Genomic DNA, 18,767 nt, shown 5'->3' with positions numbered 1-18,767 from the left:
TACTACTATGTAGGTTTCATATAAATTTGAAAGCATTCTTCTCTCTCTCTCCCTCCCTCCCTCTCCCCCCCTCTCTCGATAGCCAGTTTTTCAATGTACAGGAAAAATTGTCTAGTACTCTACTTTAGTTCAAGATCAACATTTTAGCAAAACAGAAAACTCCAAATGGGATGTCATTTCTGAAGGTGTCAGCCCATCTCTTCTTACAGCTAAGCAAGATGTCAGAAATCCACCTCAAGAGCTACCCACCTATTGGAAAACAAAATTGGCAGCATATTTTAAACGGGAAGGTTGAGGGGGTGTTAATGAAATTCACAAAGTTCTGGAATCCTTCACAATATTAGCCTAATAATGTACTGGTCTAAAAACAAATAGGTGAAAACAAAAACAAAACAGACATATCCCTAGATAATTAAGAATCAGAGATGGAGAACAAAAAGAATAGTGAAATAAAAACATCTGGGAGTGATTATCAGAGTGATCTATATAATTTAATTGAGGCTGCACTTGTAATGGGCTGTAAGAACAACCTTGAAGAACAGAAAGAAAAGCTGAAACCAAGACAAGGATCAGATTAGAGAAGTGTGAGTCAAAAACATATGTAATTTGAAAAAAACATCTCAAATTTGACCCTCCCTAATTCTCTTGTAGATAAAGGCAGTTGGAGGGGTGGTTTCAGATTTGCAAGATTCTGATACTGCAATCCTATAATTAAAATAGTTTTAATATTCATATCCTTGATATCCAAGACGGGTTAACTTCTAAGTGCTGACTCAGTCAACAAGCGTTTCATAAAATTTTAAGAATTGCTTTACTAATATGCTTTGCTAACAATATTAAATTTGAAGATGGTCAAACTCTCCAGCGCATATGATTAGATGACAACAGAACATAATATAAGTGATGCTTGCAATCATCTTAAAAATAGGCAATAATTAACACACAATTTCTTGAAATGTTAGTTCCAATTTATTAAGAGGGTGTCAGTTTGGAAAAAAATATGCTTTGGAATCTGTATGTCATCCATAAGAATATAAAATACGATTATTCCTTACATTTTATGTCAGTGTGTTCTAACACACTTAAAAAAGCACCATTTCACTGGTCGTTCTTCCTATTCTGAATAATGTTCATAAAGCAAATGCATGTTCTTATTTGAATAGGATCTCCATTTTCTGACATTGTGTTCTAGGCTTAATAATTTTTAAAAATTAAAATAAAACTTCCCGTGGTAGTCCTTCCCATTCTGAATAATGTTCATAAAGTAAAGGCATGCTTCTTTGCTTTATCTTTACTTCTATGCTTGGTACTTTGCTTAAAACTTCCAAGGAGAGGCTTTCTTGGTAGGTTCAGGTTATAAGCTTGCACTATTTCCCAAGCTGCTTATCTCTGCTTCCATTGAGGGAAGATTATATGTACCCTTTTTGTATGTCGGTTTCTTTGTCCTTGGTTCAAAGAATTTCGAGCATTTATCTATGACATTTACCAGACTCTCCTAATTGGACCTTTACTACCCCAGACTGTTTCCAAATAGATAACATAGGGAGTCGGCCCTCACCAGCTGATCCCTCAGTTTGCTCTGGTATTTGGCTGGTGGTTTGATGAAGATTGTAGAGACCTTGGCAAGTTCTGAATATGGACACCTGCCCACCTCAACAGAAAGAAGCAAAAAGCCTCAAACCACAAAGCTAGTGCCTTGGTTTAGTACTATATAGATCCACTGTTCTGCACCCTATATTTTAAGCTATATTTAATCACATTTTTGGACTATAAGATGCACCTAGATTTCGGGGAAGAAAACAAGAAAAAAACTCTGCTTCTGTCTCCCAGCATAGAAACATAGAAACATAGAAGACTGACGGCAGAAAAAGACCTCATGGTCCATCTAGTCTGCCCTTATACTATTTCCTGTATTTTATCTTACAATGGATATATGTTTATCCCAGGCATGTTTAAATTCAGTTACTGTGGATTTACCAACCACGTCTGCTGGAAGTTTGTTCCAAGGATCTACTACTCTTGCAGTAAAATAATATTTTATCACGTTGCTTTTGATCTTTCCCCCAACTAACTTCAGGTTGTGTCCCCTTGTTCTTGTGTTCACTTTCCTATTAAAAAGACTTCCCTCGTGGACCTTATTTAACCCTTTAACATATTTAAATGTTTCGATCATGTCCCCCCTTTTCCTTCTGTCCTCCAGACTATACGGATTGAGTTCATTAAGTCTTTCCTGATACGTTTTATGCTTAAGACCTTCCATCATTCTTGGAGCCCGTCTTTGGACCCATTCAATTTTGTCAATATCTTTTTGTAGGTGAGGTCTCCAGAACTGAACACAGTATTCCAAATGTGGTCTCACCAGCGCTCTATATAGCGGGATCACAATCTCCCTCTTCCTGCTTGTTATACCTCTAGCTATGCAGCCAAGCATCCTACTTGCTTTTCCTACTGCCCGAGCACACTGCTCACCCATTTTGAGCACCTATCCGGTATTCATCTCACCCGTTTGCCGTGGCTCATTCGACATCGCTGCTGCGTCCCATTTATCGCTGCCACCATTTTGCCGCAGCCCTTTGCTGCTGCAGCCCATTGCCCATGGCCCATTCACCATCACCACTTTGCCACCCCCCCTTCACTGCTGCTGCTGCCCCTTCACCATTGCTCTTTCACCACGGCTTCACTGCCACTTTTGCTTCTGACTCTACCCATTCTTGAAAAGCTGATTGGCGCCACACCAACCCCCTCCCCCTGCCACAATATTCGCTGTATAAGCTGCACAGACATTTCCACCCACTTTTATGGGGGTGGGAAAGTGCATTTTATACTCTGAAAAACACAGCACTTGTAACATGACAATTATCTTTTAGTTTATTAATGTCAGCTATGCGGGGGTATTTTTCTTGATCTGAATTGGGAAAGAGAGAACAATGGCACTGGGATGGGGGCTAGGCCGAGAGTCAATAAAACCTGAAAACTATCCTACATTTTACTCCCTCACAAGGTTACACGGGCCAGGCCAATTTACCTTTTGGTTGTATAGTGCTATTTTCAAATGCTAGGTCAGTTTGGAAGAAATCTCCATTATCACTTGATACTAGATCAAAGGGCTGAATTTGAATTACTTATATTACTAGAGTCTAAGTTAGAGAGTTTTGAAGTTGATCTCACCTAATTTTTCCATGTATTACTATGCAAACCGATCTTGTTATCTGTTGAGATGTTCTTGTTCTTGTATGAAAACCCTACTGTCCTAGCATGTATTGAGCACATGAGGTAGTCTCAGATATTATATCAATGTCCATGCTGAGACCTCATTTGGATAAGGCTAGCCTAGGACTGAACACTGATCATTATAGATGATTCTCTTAATTCTTCATCAACCCAACATATGTGAGAGGTTATGTCTTGTATCTAGAGTTTGTGACTGAATAAAGAAAAAAATACTTCATTTTGAGGAAGGTGACTTGACCCCATGTGGCATTGGTAGCTTGGAATACATTCAGGCAACTATGCCAGGATATCATTGAGAAAATCTCTCTATGTGATCACTAGAGTTGAAAATGACTTGATGATACATAAGCAATCAATTAATGCCAGCACTGCTTATCCAAATAGTCTGTGCATTTAGAATACACTCCTCCCTCAAAGAAATTGAAGCTCATTGCAGAATGGGGCAGTGAAGATTTCCATAACGGCAATTAAAATCATGAGCAGTTTAAGAATGAAAAAAAGAATGAAAGAATGAAAGAAAGACATCCTATGTTAAGATCTTCAGCATCTTATGACAGAGAGAAGTTCATTGATGTGGGAATGTTGGAGAAGGCCTTGCTTTCTGTGGCATCCTGTCTTTAGAATGCCCCCTTCCTAGGAGCCAGGCTGCTGTTGTCACAAACTACCTTTTGCAACCCTAACCATTTATTCCTGGATTTAGAATTTAGCATTCAGAGTCCGCCTATCTGGCTTGCCCCTGAAGTGCCTACATAGCTATTATTTTGTGTTTGAAACTGCATGACTTTTAAATGTAATGAATTAACTGAGCTGCATTTGAATTCGGTTTTGATTCTATGGATGGTAAGCCTGACACAAATTCCTCTGGAGAGGGGCAGGCTATAAAGACCTTTTCTAAAAAATGCACCAAGAGGGAAAACTGTCATAGGGCTGAGCTTCCTGAGAGACAGTTTATCTGTCATTTATCCTTGTGTCTTTGGATTGCAGTCAGAAGAGAGAACCGGATGCTTTCCAGGATATGTTTTTGATCTCACTGGAGACAGGAAACCAGGCCAGGTGGCTTGATTCTGTGAGAAACCCAGTTCAGATTTTGAAGGGTGGGTGCAATCCATTCTCATTTGAGCCTGTTCTCTCTTTTTTCAATGCCTGTTGTATTTCTTCCAATTATTCAACTAAGCAAAAGGAAAATACTAGAGAAGAAGTACCACTTCTGGCAGAAAGAAGGCAGGATGTTCAGAAAGTGGCAGATAATGGGATATAGCTCATCTGTCTGGAACCCTCACAGCATTTCGGACATAAACACTCTAAAAAACATTCAGAGATACTTTATTAGATGAGCCCTTCACTCCTCCATTCACAACAGTATACCCTACACAACTGGACTTACAAATCCTAGGTTTAGAAAGATTAGAACTACGTCTCCTTAAACACGACCTAAGCATAGCCCATAAAATCATCTGCTGCCACGTCCTTCCTGTCACAATTACTTCGGCTTCAAACGAGCACACAACAGATACAAACTTAAAGCAAACCGCACCAAACTCGACTGCAGGAAATGTGACTTTAGTAACTGAGTAGTTGATGCACGGAACTCACTACCAGACTCTGTAGTATCATCACCTAACCCCAAAAACTTTACCCTTAGATTGTCCACTGTTGACCTCACCCAATTCCTAATTCAGTAAGGGGCGTTCATAAGTGCACCAGTGTGCCTTCCATCTCCTGTCCTAATGTTTCTCTCTTACTAGTATCACATATATAAACATTGTTATATCTTTGTATACTACCAATACAATGATACAAAGAACATGGCTTTCTCACCAGAGAGTGTATGCCTAGTTTTCATACCTACAAGTCCCAAGAAATGTGTCTTGCAAAATTTATTCTCTTAATACTAATTACTGTAAAGAAAAATAAATATATTGAAATATTATCCTCCATCATGGGGCAATATTGTTCTTCCAAACTCAGAACTGGACAATGACTTTGAAAAGGATAGAAGTTTATACCAAGAGGCATCCCATTATGCACAATAGAGCTTCCTTCCTGTTAAATGGGGAGAACTACTTTTCCCATATGTATTCTATAATACATGGGCAGGCATGGTGTTGTTTTCCTTGGCTAGGGTTGATGGGAACTAAGTCCAACACATCTCTCATGATAGTCAGCAGCTGTTGATATCAGGGGTCTACATATCTGCTTTCCTATCTCAGTCTCTAATCTTGGATGAATTGTACTTCCTCATTTAAGATTACTGTCCAAGGTCCATTTGGAGATCTGGTTCTAAAAATGGGGCAGGGCATTTTGTGATTTTGCATTTTAATTCTTTTGTATATCTTTGGTATGTTGCTTTGTTTTGGTTGTTAACTTTCTGTGGGAAGCTTTGAGTTATTCTGGTTAATTATTCTGATTAAACTGAATAAAATAAAATAATCATGAGTTCACAGCAGGTTTTCTCAGTCTTGGGGTTATCCAAATCATTGGACTTCAGCACTTTATTATTTTATTAATTTGACTCTTATGCTTCCCAATCCTATGAGACTCAGGGCGGCTTACAACAATATAAAACACAATATAATACAATAATAGAAGAAGTCAATATTAAAATTAAGTCTAACTATAATTATTGGTCTTAAGGTGGAAGGTCTTAAGTATAAAACGTATCAGGAAAGACTTAATGAACTCAATCTGTATAGTCTGGAGGACAGAAGGAAAAGGGACATGATCGAAACATTTAAATATATTAAAGGGTTAAATAAGGTCCAGGAGGGAAGTGTTTTTAATAGGAAAGTGAACACAAGAACAAGGGGACACAATCTGAGGTTAGTTGGGGGAAAGATCAAAAGCAACATGAGAAAATATTATTTTACTGAAAGAGTAGTAGATCCTTGGAACAAACTTCCAGCAGACGTGGTAGATAAATCCACAGTAACTGAATTTAAACATGCCTGGGATAAACATATATCCATCCTAAGATAAAATACAGAAAATAGTATAAGGGCAGACTAGATGGACCATGGGGTCTTTTTCTGCCGTCAGACTTCTATGTTTCTATGTTTCTATTTATTTATTTTTATTTATTCATTTGTCCAATACACAAATACATAGGAAGAAAAATAGACATGTAGTAATATATATAAGGGTAAAGTGAACTTAGAGGAGAGGATATATGAAAGAAAGAAAATATATATGATAAGTGAGAGAAAGGAAAGACAATTGGACAGGGGACGAAAGGCACACCAGTGCACTTATGTACGCCCCTTACTGGCCTCTTAGGAACCTGGAGAGGTCAATCGTGGAGAGTCTAAGGGAGAAATGTTGGGGGTTAGGGGTTGACACAATTGACTCTGGTAATGAGTTCCACGCTTCGATAACTCGATTGTTGAAATCAATTGACTCTGGTAATGAGTTCCACGCTTCGATAACTCGATTGTTGAAATCATATTTTTTACAGTCAAATTTGGAGCGGTTCGTATTAAGTTTGAATCTGTTGTGTGTTCTTGTGTTGGTGCGGTTGAAGCTGAAGTAGTCATTGACCGGTAGGACGTTGCAGCATATGATCTTGTGGGCAATACTCAAATCATAATAAAACAATAAAATCCTATTTAAATACCCACAACAATCCAATCAATCAACATACATACCTAGCCTATCAACACAGATTTGGCTGTGACAGATGGTAGTCTTTACGGCCCCCGGTCTGCCGGGAAAGCCAGGTCTTCACTGCCTTTCGGAAGGCCAGTAGAGTGAGAGTAGTACAGACATCAGATGGGAGTTGGTTCCATAGAACCGGGGCAGCCCCCACAGCCTCACCAACCTGCATTGCTTAGTCGACGGGACCCAGAGAAGGCCAACCGTGTGAGATCTTATTGGTCTCTGGGAGGTATGCGGCAGGAGACGGTCCCAAAGATAGTTTGGTTCTAAGCCATGTAGGGCTTTATAAGTTATAATCAGTGATGGGCTCCTACGGGAAGGGTCAGGAACGCAGTTCCGGTAGCAAAATTTGGAGCTCCACCCCAGAGCACCCAATTTGCACTGAAAGATGTTGAAACAAAATGCATAAGCCACGTCCACAGTGTGGTAGTAAAATTTTTGGTAGCCCATCACTGGTTATAACCAACACTTTGAATTGTGCCCGGAGACTAATCAATAGCCAGCGCAGCTCATGGAGCATTGGTGTTATATGGGTGTACACCCATAACATCTCAAACGGCTGCATTCTGGAGTCTCTGTACACTCTTTAAGGGTAGCCCCATGCAGAGCACATTGCAATAATCAAGATGGAAGGTGATGAAGGCCTGAGTGACTGTGTGCAGAGCCTCCAGAATTAGAACTAGAATTCAGGTAGTGGCCTTGGTGGACAAAGTATTCTGGAATTGAAGGTCACATATCTAAAACACATCTAAGTTGAGAACGTTTATAGTTTCAGATTTCATGTTTGGTCCAAATGCACAATATGGCTTACTTTTTATCTGAACTAACCAGAAAATATAGCCTCGAACAAATATAATGAAATTTATGTTTTTCTGATTAGCTGAATACAGAAGTACTACCCTGTTTTCTCCAAAATAAGACATCCCCTTAAAATAAACCCATTTGGGCTTTTGAGTGCATGGTAATAAGGCCAAGTGCTTATTTCAGGGTTCAAAAAATATAAAACAGGGTCTTATTTTCAGGGAAACACAGTATGTGTCATGCATCTGAATGACACATTAAATTTAAACTAATCAGTTGTTTTCAAATTGTACCAGTCAGACAGGGCCGGCAGACATGAATACATCATTGCTTTCTTAATGATAAGAAAAAATAAGTCTAATATCACCATGGAGCTGTTATTTGCCAACAGAAAGAATAGGAAGTGGCCATTTGAGAAGCTTTCATCTGGCTCATTCATAACAGTTATGCTCTTTGCAATTCCAAAGAAAACTGAGATTAATACTAACTGTATTTATTTGAATTGCCATGGACTTTTCCTCTGTTTATCTTTATGAGTTCTAAACAATGGTTTTCCTATTGCAAGATCACAACTGCTTCAGCTATAATGTTGCTGGGAGAACATGAACTAGAAATTATCTTGACAATATAATCTGTAAACGAGCCACAATTAAGAAAAAGAATTAGGTTCATGTGATTAAGAGTGTAAGTATAATGAGCTAAGATTTGTGCTGTCTGAAATAGTCTTGAAGGACATTTTAATAGATTATTGGAAATGTGAATAATAATAATATTAATGATAATACAATAAGCTAATATCTTAATAGTAATAACAATATTACTATTAAGAGACACGGCAGCATAGTAGTTAGAATGCACTATTGCAGACTAATTCTGCCGACTGGCTGCAATTTGGCAGTTTCAATTTTACCAGGCTCAAGGTTGACTCAGTCTTTCATCCTTCCAAGGTCAGTAAACTGAGGACCCAGATTTTGGGGGGGCATTATGCTGATTCTTTAAACTGATTAGTGAGGGCTGTAAAGCACTGTGAAGTGGTATGTAAGTCTTATTGCTACTGCTAATAGCATTTAGGTTTATATACCGCCCCATAGTGCTTTGCAGCATTCTTTGAGTGGTTTACAATGTCAACATATTGCCTCCAACAATCTGGGTCCTCATTTTGAAGACCTCAGAAGGATGGAAGGCTGAGTTGACATTGAGGCTGTCAGAATCAAACTCCTGGCTATGGGCAGAGTTAGTCTACAATCATAGTTCCCTCTAAGCTGAGCAGTGAGCAATCGCTCACTTAAAAATCACCATCAACTCAGAGTTTTCCAAACCTGCCCAGAAGCCGAGAGGGAAAGAGTGAGAAGGAAGGAGAGAGAGAGGAAGAGAGGAAGAGAGAGAAACAGATAGAAAAAAGAGAGGAAGGAAAAGAGAAAGAAAAAGAATGGGAGTAAGGAAGAGAGAAAGAAAATCAAAATCTAGTTTGAAACTAGCTCAACTATTTAAGTGGCATTTTGATATTGATAGAGTTGCCCTATTATGAGCTCACTGTTATAGACACACAGTACAGTATTTTATTTTGAAATTCTCTGAGGCAAAACAGGTGGGTTTTTTATTTGTTTCTTTGTTTGTTTATTTAATATTTCTGTGCCGCCCAGTCCCGAAGGGACTGCCGCTCAGACACTATACTTTTCCGCCCACCCCCCCAAAAAATTAGAGGGAACACTGTCTACAATACTGCATTCTAACCACTACACCACTTGGGCTCCTATAGAGCTACCGACTTCTCTTCTTGGCAACTCCACTACTGTAAATTACAACATAACAACAAACATAAATGCTACAATGTGATGTTTTTATAGTAGCAGTCCAATGAAGAGCTTGCCTATTGGCCATCACTATTAAGCAGCAGTGGGTTACTCCTGGTTCGGTTACTCCTGGCGTGAGTGCACAAGTGCGAAGCTGTAGCAACCGGTTTTGGAACGGACTATTGTTATCAAGCTCAATATTTTTGAAAACCTGTCAAGGACAGTACTAATTAGAAATTGCTACAAAGTTTAAACAAGAGTGGCAATGTCAGTTAGAGCAGACTAATTATCACCTTCCTGGTAAAAACAAACAAACAAACAAAAGCTTAACAAATCCTTTTTCATTGCATTTATTCTGCATACATTGCTAGTCGCCTTCCTTAAAGAGCAAGTGCTTAATTAAACTCTAAACTTCCAGGTACACTATAAGAAGTTCAAAGTGTATATACAATCTAACTTCCACGTAGATTATGAGAAGTTCAAAGTATATATAAAATCTTATTCCCGGGTACATTATGAGAAGTTCAAAGTATATATAAAATCTTAAATTACAAAGTTCATATCCCATGGTGACACGAAGAATATGATACAAAATAAATGATAATAATTTGTTTATAACTATGGAATATGAGCAAATACAAAAAGCAATATAATCTGTAGCATAGATATGGTAGAAGTGTGGTTTTTTTAAGCTGAATATTTTGTTGGTGTTTAATTCTTCTGATCACACTAAACTAAAAAGCCATCTTTGTTGCTGAAAAAATTGTCAATTTACAGGGAGAAATATCTGGTAGCAGATGTGCAGCTTGCAGATGTCTGACAAAATGTTAACAAATTTAAAATGGAAATTTTGACTTACATAGTCCATCATTTTCAATAGATTTTGCTTCTAGGAAAATGTGCATAAGAATGCAGTATTATATAAAATGTATTTAATTTAATTAATTTAATTTAATTTAATTTTTTACTTCTATGCCGCCCAATCCCAAAACACACTTAACAACCAACATATTTGTTACATATGGTGAATCATTTCTAAATTCTATGACTCTTTCTTCCTCAGCTGGGCTTTTGCTATTCTTACTTAGATTTTTGATCTATAAGTTTTAAACATGATAATCTTCTATGAAACTTGCAGCTCTATGAAAGCTATCAACTGATAATACAACATAGGAATTTCTATCAATTATCCATATCTGATCAGAAATCTTTGTGACATTTTAAACATTGGATCATCATGAACCTACAGTATACATCCATCACAATTCAACTGAAATACAATAGAAGCTACATTCCTATTACTAGCTCATTTTCTTCCTTTAAAACATTTTATTGGGATTGTATGTTCACAGAATACTGTTAAATACTCATCCCTGACCTGTTTGTCTCTTTAACTAGCTGAAGTTTAGTCACTAAATTTGGTTTTAAATTTTTAACTAACCGGAAATGTTCTATGGACACTTTAGCAAAGCCAAAATCTGTGTTTAAAGCATGGTGTGAAATACTGTTAAGACTTATGCTTTTGTTTGTTTATATCCTGCCTTTATTGTTTTCAAAATAGCCTAGTGCATAGCATTATGTTATGGTGGAAGAAGGAAGGAAAGAGGAAGTAATGAAATGGTTCTAACTTTCAAATAAATGTTGTGTGTTACTTGTTAGTCATTTGAAATTATTTACATGAAAACTGGATGCACATACCATTCAAAACAATGTTTTATACATACTGTATACAAAATTTAAAAAAATAGATTTATATATAAAAATAAGGTGTCAAAATGCACATATATGCAGACACAACAAACAGCTTTGAAATAAAATAATAATAAAACATTCTCACATTTTCTAGCTTTTCCTCAAGGTCTGCTGCAACTTGTTTTTTTTTTTCTCAGTCTCATGCTTATTATAATGCTTGACCTGCAGAATGTCCCTGATTCAAAACCTGAAAGGAATGTACTTTTAATTAGTCTGTTTACTTCTCTCAAAACCTTCTATCTAGATCAAGTGGCTGGAAAAGTGATGGAATGGTTTACAAATGATCAGACAACAGGTAAAAGACAACAACAACCAGGAAGTTTAGGAAAAGGAAAATAGTAATTAAAATATTTTTGTTGAGTTTTAACCTGGGAATCTTGTTCATACTAAACAAATATTGTAACTACCAGGAAAGATTTGAAACATGCAGCAAACGTAATTGAGGAATAGCTAGAAAAAGGAAGTAAGAGGATGTTCATGTCTTTAACTTATTTATTTATTATTTATTTTATTAATTAGATTTCTATGCCGCCCTTCTCGAAGAGACTCAGGGCAGCATACAACATTGTAAATAAACATAATATACACGAGAAATCTAATTATTTTAAAAGACATATACAAAGTTAGTAAAAATTCAAAACCCCTTACGCAATCATCCACATTAATCCAATTCAATCATTCATATCAGCGGGGGACAATCTCGTAACTCAAGGTCCCCATGCCCGCTGGCAGAGGTAGGTCTTCAAAGCTTTACAAAAGACCAGGAGGGAGGGGGCAGTCTGGAGGGAGTTCATTCCAGAGGGCCGGGGCCACCCCAGAGAAGGCTCTTCCCCTAGCCAGATGACATTGTCTGGCCGACAGGACCTGGGGAAGGCCAACTCTATGGGACCTAACCGGTTGCAGGGATACATGAGGCAGAAGACGGTCCCATCAGTAATATGGTCCTAAGCCATGTAATGTTTTATAGGTCGTAACCAGCACTTTGAATTGTGCCTGGAGACCAATTGGAAACCAGTGCAGCTCATGGAGTGTTGTTGAAATGTGGGCAGATATTGGGAGCCCCACAATAGCTTACTTGGCTGCACTTTGTACAATGACCACATTTAGGACTGTTGCTAATGAAGTTGATTATTAAGTGAGTTTTATCCAATTTTACAACCTTTTTTTGCCATGGTTAAGCGAATTACTGCAATTAAGTGAATCATAAGCAAATCTAGCAACCCTCACAGACTTTGTTTCTTGGAAGCCAACTGGTAAGTTCCTGAATGGTAGTCAGATGCAAAGCATACTAAAAGCTCTATCCAAAAAGCTCAATCCAGCAAAATGAAATTTAATGTGGAGAAAAGCAAGGTTTTTACATCTGAGTAGGAAAAAGTAAAGGTACAAATACAGATTAGGTGAAACCTGGATCAAAAACAGTAACTCTGAGAGAAACCTTGGAGTCCTAGTATCAATCACTTAAATATGAGTTAGCAATGTGTCTCAGTAGGCAACAAAGCTAATGCAATGCTTGGTTATATAAACAGAGGCATAGAATCAAAATCACGTGAAGTATTAGTACTGCTTTATAAAGCCTTAATAAGGCCACGCCTTGAATACTGCATCCAGTTTTGATCACATTATAAAAAAGTGCAAAAGGCAACTAAGATGTTTAAAGACCTGGAGGCCGAAAAATATGAAGAATGGTTGGAAGATTTGGGTTTGGCTAGTTTAGAGAAAAGAAGGACTAGGGGGAGACATGAGAGCAGTATTCCAGTATTTGAGAGGCTGCCACAAAGAAGAGGATGTCAATTTATTTTCCAAAGCAGCAGAGGGCAGGATAAGAAACAATGGATGAAAACTAATCAAGAAAAGGAACAACTTGAAATTAAGGTGAAACTTCCTAACAGTGAGGACAATTAACCAGTGGAAGAGCTTGCCTTCAGAAGTTGTGTGTGCTTTATCTTTGGAGGTTTTTAAGAGATTGAACAGTCACCTGTCTGAAATAGTACAGTATAGGGCTGTCAAACTGCTGGCCCACAAGTTAGATGGTTCACGTGCTGGACACGCCCCCCCCCCCTTTTAGTGAAGGGGGAAAAGTCCTGATACATCACATGACACTGCCGTGACCCCAGGTATTAAGTCTCCTGCTTGAACAGTAGGCTAGGCTAGAAGACCTCCAAGGTGTCTTCCAGCTCTATATTGGAACACTTTATTCTATCCTTGCTTTTTGAAATATTAAAATGCAATGCTACAATTTTGTTGTAAAACAAAAGTAAAACTAAAAGTTTAGTTGTAAAACTTCATGTGACTGTAACTAAACCATTCTATATTGCACTCTGTAATTTGGTGGGAATCAATGCATATTAAAACATATTATTTTGCGCAACTAATGTTAGGAATAGTGAATTCCTATGCTTGCAAATGTTTTATATTTCCCAGTAATGTTAAGCACAAATGTGTTAAACTATTTCTAGAGAGCGATATGAAACATACCAGGAATAATTAGGTCATGTTATCACTAGTTTCTCAATCATAAGGGAAAGTGAGGCATAAACAATAATAAAGGAAACTTTGTTTCAGAGGCAAGTTAAAATAACTAAACAGAAACAAGGGAAAGTGTCTTCTCTCAGTTCCTCTTGCTACAAACAGAACATTTCAATTTAATGTCATTGTGCCATGCATGATTATTAAGGAGGAAGCCATTTCTCTCAGAGCAGCATCTAAGAATAAGACATTGTGCTAATTACAATTACTAGAGTAAAGCCTTGGCACAAATTACAATGTTGTATATGTATTATGCAAGGCCTAGTTCTCTGGGGAAGACTCTATGCTGTGTGAAACATGGAAGACAAGAGAAGAAGATGGCCAGTAGCAAAGTGGATGGATTTAGTTAAAGTGGCCAGGGATAAACCATAAAAGATCTGAAAAACCAGGTTAGCAACAAATCATTGTGGAGAAAATCTCCATGGTGGTTGCTATGAGCTGAAAATCTTTCCATGGCTAAAAAAAGAATGAAAGAAAGAAGCACCTAGGATGTATTTTCATAACATAGCTTCCAAATCAGCAGCTGGCAAGAGAACTTTTTTTAAAAAAATCAAAGTTTGTTAAGGGAAACATACATGCCTGGTCATCTCCTTCTGCTTTGTAAAAATTTAGATTTTTTTAAAAAATGGAATAAAATGTGCTGAAGTGCGAACAGGCTGCATTCATACTGGTTTTAGCCTGGAGAAATTGACCCATCTTCAGTATGGAAGAATTACCGTCAATAATTCTTTTCATTTATACAGATTACCTTAAAAATAAAACGAAATTATTATTATTATTTATTAGATTTGTATGCCACCCCTCTCCGCAGACTCGGGGCGGCTCATAGCAGTGATAAAACAATATACAATAACAAATCTAATATTAAGAATCTAAAATAACAATTTAACATTAAAAGCCTAAAAAAACCCATTATTTAAAAAGCATACACACAAACATACCTTACATAAAACTACATAGGCAAGGGGAGATGTCTCAGTTCCCCCATGCCTGACGGCAGAGGTGGGTTTTAAGGAGTTTACGAAAGGCAAGGAGGGTGGGGGCAATCCTAATCTCTGGGGGGAGCTGGTTCCAGAGGGTCGGGGCCGTCACAGAGAAGGCTCTTATTTATTGGCGCGTTGACTTCAGCGGGCGATAAACAAGGAGGCAAAACAACAGGAAATGGGGCCAATCAAATCAATCTTTTGCCCGCGGGCAGCTTCGAGTCTTAACCAACACCCCCCCCCCCCCCGTGGCATCTTGAGTTGTGGGATTGGTTAGTTTACAACAGGTGTTGAACCTCCTCCGTCCCACCCTCCCTCCCTCGGTGCAACCCTGACTTTTCTTTTTTCTCTTTTTAAATGCCCAGGGAGCGTTTCTTCCCAAAGTCCCCAAGCGGAAAGTCGCCCTCGGCGCTCCCGCGTGCGAGTTCGGTGTGACAGAACTCCCTTCTCGGCGTCTTCCCATTGGCCCACAAGAGCTCGGCTTGGAAGCCCCGCCCAGCCGCCCTCGCCTCACACCACGAGCAAAGCAAAGCAGAGCAGAGCAGGCGGGCGAGTCCTGTCTAAAGGGCAGTCAGGGGCGCGCGCGCACTCCACCCGCGCGCAACCGGAGGGGAAGAAACCGGCGGCATGCGCCTGGCTCCCGGGTAGAAAGAGAAGCAACCGCGCGCGGCCGGAGCGAGTTTTTCCCCCCAGAGCGTCTTATTTTGCTACCAGCGTGCTGACCCCGGCTTGTGGCGGTAAGGTTTTTTTTAAGGATTTGGCCTTTTGCTTTTTGGGGTGGTGGTGGTGTTGGTGTTTCTATGGAGCGTGGGACCTTTTTCGCGCGAGTCAGCGGGCGGGCGTCCTTGTCGACCGAGGCAGCTCTTTCCCCGGGCAATTCCGTGGGGGGGGGGGGGGGGTCCGGAGCGCGCGGCTTCAAACGCAGGTGGCGCTCGGTTGGAAAAAAGAAGCGCCGGGCCATCCCAAAGTTTGGGGTTTTGGCTTGATCCGCCCGGCCCGGCGCGAAGGCTTTTGCGCGCTCTTCCCAGCCCTCGGAATTGTATCGCCGGACGCGTTTCACCTGCTTCGCGGGGGTGTTTTGTCGGGCTTGAAAAAACAAAACAAAACAAGAGGATGTGAAAGAGTTGCCCCAAAGGTTCTCCCTCAACGCCTCCCGACAGAGGCGGAAATGAAAGCAGGGCTGCGGTTTGGGGCTTCGGTGATGAAATGTTTCTCGCCCCGGCGCTTCGGAGCTCCCTGAACTGGGCGGCATGAGATTCTTCTGAAGGGCAGGTGATTGCTTGACGCTCCCTCCTCCAGGTTTTTCATAGATTTTTAAAAAAGAAATAATGATTTAGTTTTAAAAGCCTATGGAGAGGTTCGGTGTCCGAATGTCTGTCTGTCATCTACTCTGACTGTCTATCATCTACTGTCTCTGTCTGTCTATGTATGTATCTATGTCTATATCTGTCTGTGTGTCTGTCTATATCTATCTCATTTGTCTATCTATCTATCTATCTATCTATCTATCTATCTATCTATCTATCTATCTATCTATCTATCTATCATCTATCTATGTCTGTGTCTATATCATCTGTCTATCTATCCATCGATCTATCTATTCTCCTATTCATCCACCCACCCACCCACCGATCCATCCATCCATCCATCCATCCTGGGATCTTACAGATCTACAGTTTTGTTTCCCTTGGCTGCTTTCTATGGAAGATAAGTGGAATTTAAAGAAGGCCCCAAGGACAGTAAGGTTTCTCTGTTGGGAGGATGAGTGAACCTTTCTTGCGCAATTGAGGAATTTGATCTCTTTGGAAGTCAAGTGTGTTGAATTCATCTTCTGGGCAATTGCAGATTGCATTGCAATGGGAACGACTTTCTTCGAGCATCATAAACTTGAGTAGATTCTGCTTCTGCAAGACACCGGAAGGGTAGCAGTGCATTGGTACCAGTGTGGAATGTGTTCGTATAGATACAGTATGGAGAAAAAGAAATTCTGTACCAATGATCTCCAGTTCTCCCTCCCACAATGTTTTTATTTCCAATCCATATCGTATCGAGTACTGAGGACTCAATCAAGAACCATCTAAAGGGGATGGAGGAGTACTGTTTTCCCCAGTCTAACATCCTACCAGAGTGTTGGGATTTGCACCACATTATTATTGTACATTTTTCTTTGGATCTGAATTCTGGGAGCTTGGACTGCAGCTCATGAAGAGGTTGCAAAGTTGAGGAAAGTTGAGTTGCAATGTTTGGGCATTATTTTTTAGATTAATCCTTATTTTACAAATCCTTATATGATTGAAGGTTTTATTGTACAGTTAAAAATGAGGTGTGGTTTGTGTGTGTGTCTTAAAATTTCACTGCTCTAAGGCTTTCCCAAACAGTCTTGAGGAGTTATACTGTTGCTGATTGGAAAGACTGGAAGTTAGTAGTAGAGTTTGTGGGGAAAATGAGATGTGGCAGATAATGAATGAAGATAGAAACTGGCTGGGTGTGGAAAGGAAGTTGGGCTGCTTATTGGCAGCTGTTGAGGTTTATGAACATGTTGTTCAAGTTCTGAGTGATGAAAGACAGCCTAAACAGTATAAACCATAAAGGTATCCTCATAACAACATTATAAGAAACATCCATATACTGTAATGATAAACAAGCAAAACAAAACACAGTTGAGTAGCCTTTACAGTGGTACCTCGAGATACGAGTTTAATTCGTTCCGGACCTGGGCTCTTAAGTCGAGCAGCTCTTATCTCGAACGACTTTTCCCCATAGGAATTAATGTAAATAATTTTAATTGGTTCCAGCCCTCAAAAAACTCACAAAGTTAGTCTAAATTATGCAGAAAGACATGTTTTTAATGAAGAAATGTACATGTACATATAAATGAATAATGAAGTTTCTTTCACTTAACTTGTAAACTTTCTTAAACTTTTAAATTTACATATGTTCAACTTCTCTGCCACCCAATCCTGTAGGACAGAGGTCCCCAACCCTTTTTGCACCAGGGACCGGCTTTAAGCGATCAAGAGAGGAATGGGTGAATGAATGGACGGAGGGTGGGAAGGAAGGAAGGAAAGAGGGAAGGGACAGGAACAGAGGAAGGAAGCAAGGAAACTTATGAAAGGGGAGAGTAAGAGAGGAATGAGTGAAGGGAGGGAGGGAGGGAAGAAGGTGGGAAGGAGAAAGAAAAGAAGAAATAGAGGAAGGGAAGGTAAAAGAGAGAAAGAAAAAGAGCAAGAAAGAAAGATGCAAGCACCCCCCCCCCGAGCCCCCCAGGCCGGCTGCAACCTTTTAAAACACGTGTGCCGCTTCGCAGCTGTCTCCTGAAGCCGAACGCGGAAGTTAGCGTTTGGCTTCAGGAGACAGCTCCTTGGCGCTTGTATCTCGAATTTGGGCTTGTAAGTAGAACAAAAATATCTCTCCCCTCCCAGCTCTTATCTCGAGTTGCTCTTAAGTAGAGCAGCTCTTATGTCGGGGTTCCACTGTACTTCAAATAGAATGTCTTCTCTATGTTTGCCACAGTACATAATACCTTCTTGAGCTTTAAAAAACAGAGCTTGTATATGATAATTTTCAATGTGGTCTTTGACTGTGTTCACATGACACAAAGATCCAAGGTTAATGGAACTTAATTTTCCTGAATTGCGAGCTCATTGAACCCTAGATTAACCACATGCACTGAGTTTGGTTCAGTATGCTAAGCTAAAACATGGCTAACTAGCTTTTGATTCAGTGTATTGCATTAACACAGCCTTGGTAAATCTTCCTATCAGTATGGTTCTTTGCTATGAATCACTGTGAAACAGTGTGCCTATTTAAGGAGATGTATGCCTGTGAAGTCAAGTGGGGAACGGACATTAGACTTTGAATTTCTCCTATGAATTCACTTTGGATCCTCCTCCACATAACTGCTATATGGAATGAAGTGTCAGAATAGATCTATGGGTGATTCTTGGCTTAAGTTCTAATAGTCTAATAAATTCTGCCACATTGTTCTTCTTTTTTATAAGCATGATATGATATACTGGGTTTTTAGTTT

The 18,767-nt window shown here is 39.4% G+C and overlaps 1 protein-coding gene across 7 annotated transcripts in view; it reads left to right on the top strand.

Annotated features, from left to right (window-relative positions):
* The first annotated feature begins 15,210 nt into the window (after positions 1-15,210).
* Positions 15,211-18,767, top strand: part of MICAL2 (microtubule associated monooxygenase, calponin and LIM domain containing 2) — a 155,085-nt gene continuing 151,528 nt past the window's right edge. For 4 of the 7 annotated variants that reach the window (XM_070762967.1, XM_070762958.1, XM_070762950.1 and 1 more), the window contains exon 1: positions 15,386-15,474. The gene's annotated coding sequence lies outside the window, so the exon portion shown is untranslated. Of the gene's footprint in view, positions 15,475-18,767 lie in introns of all 7 variants that reach the window. The other 3 variants (XM_070762985.1, XM_070762975.1, XM_070762994.1) reach the window with 2 other exon arrangements.

Source organism: Erythrolamprus reginae, chromosome 1, assembly GCF_031021105.1.
Source record: "Erythrolamprus reginae isolate rEryReg1 chromosome 1, rEryReg1.hap1, whole genome shotgun sequence".
NCBI lineage: Eukaryota > Metazoa > Chordata > Lepidosauria > Squamata > Dipsadidae > Erythrolamprus > Erythrolamprus reginae.
This window is presented reverse-complemented; position numbering and strand designations above follow the sequence as displayed.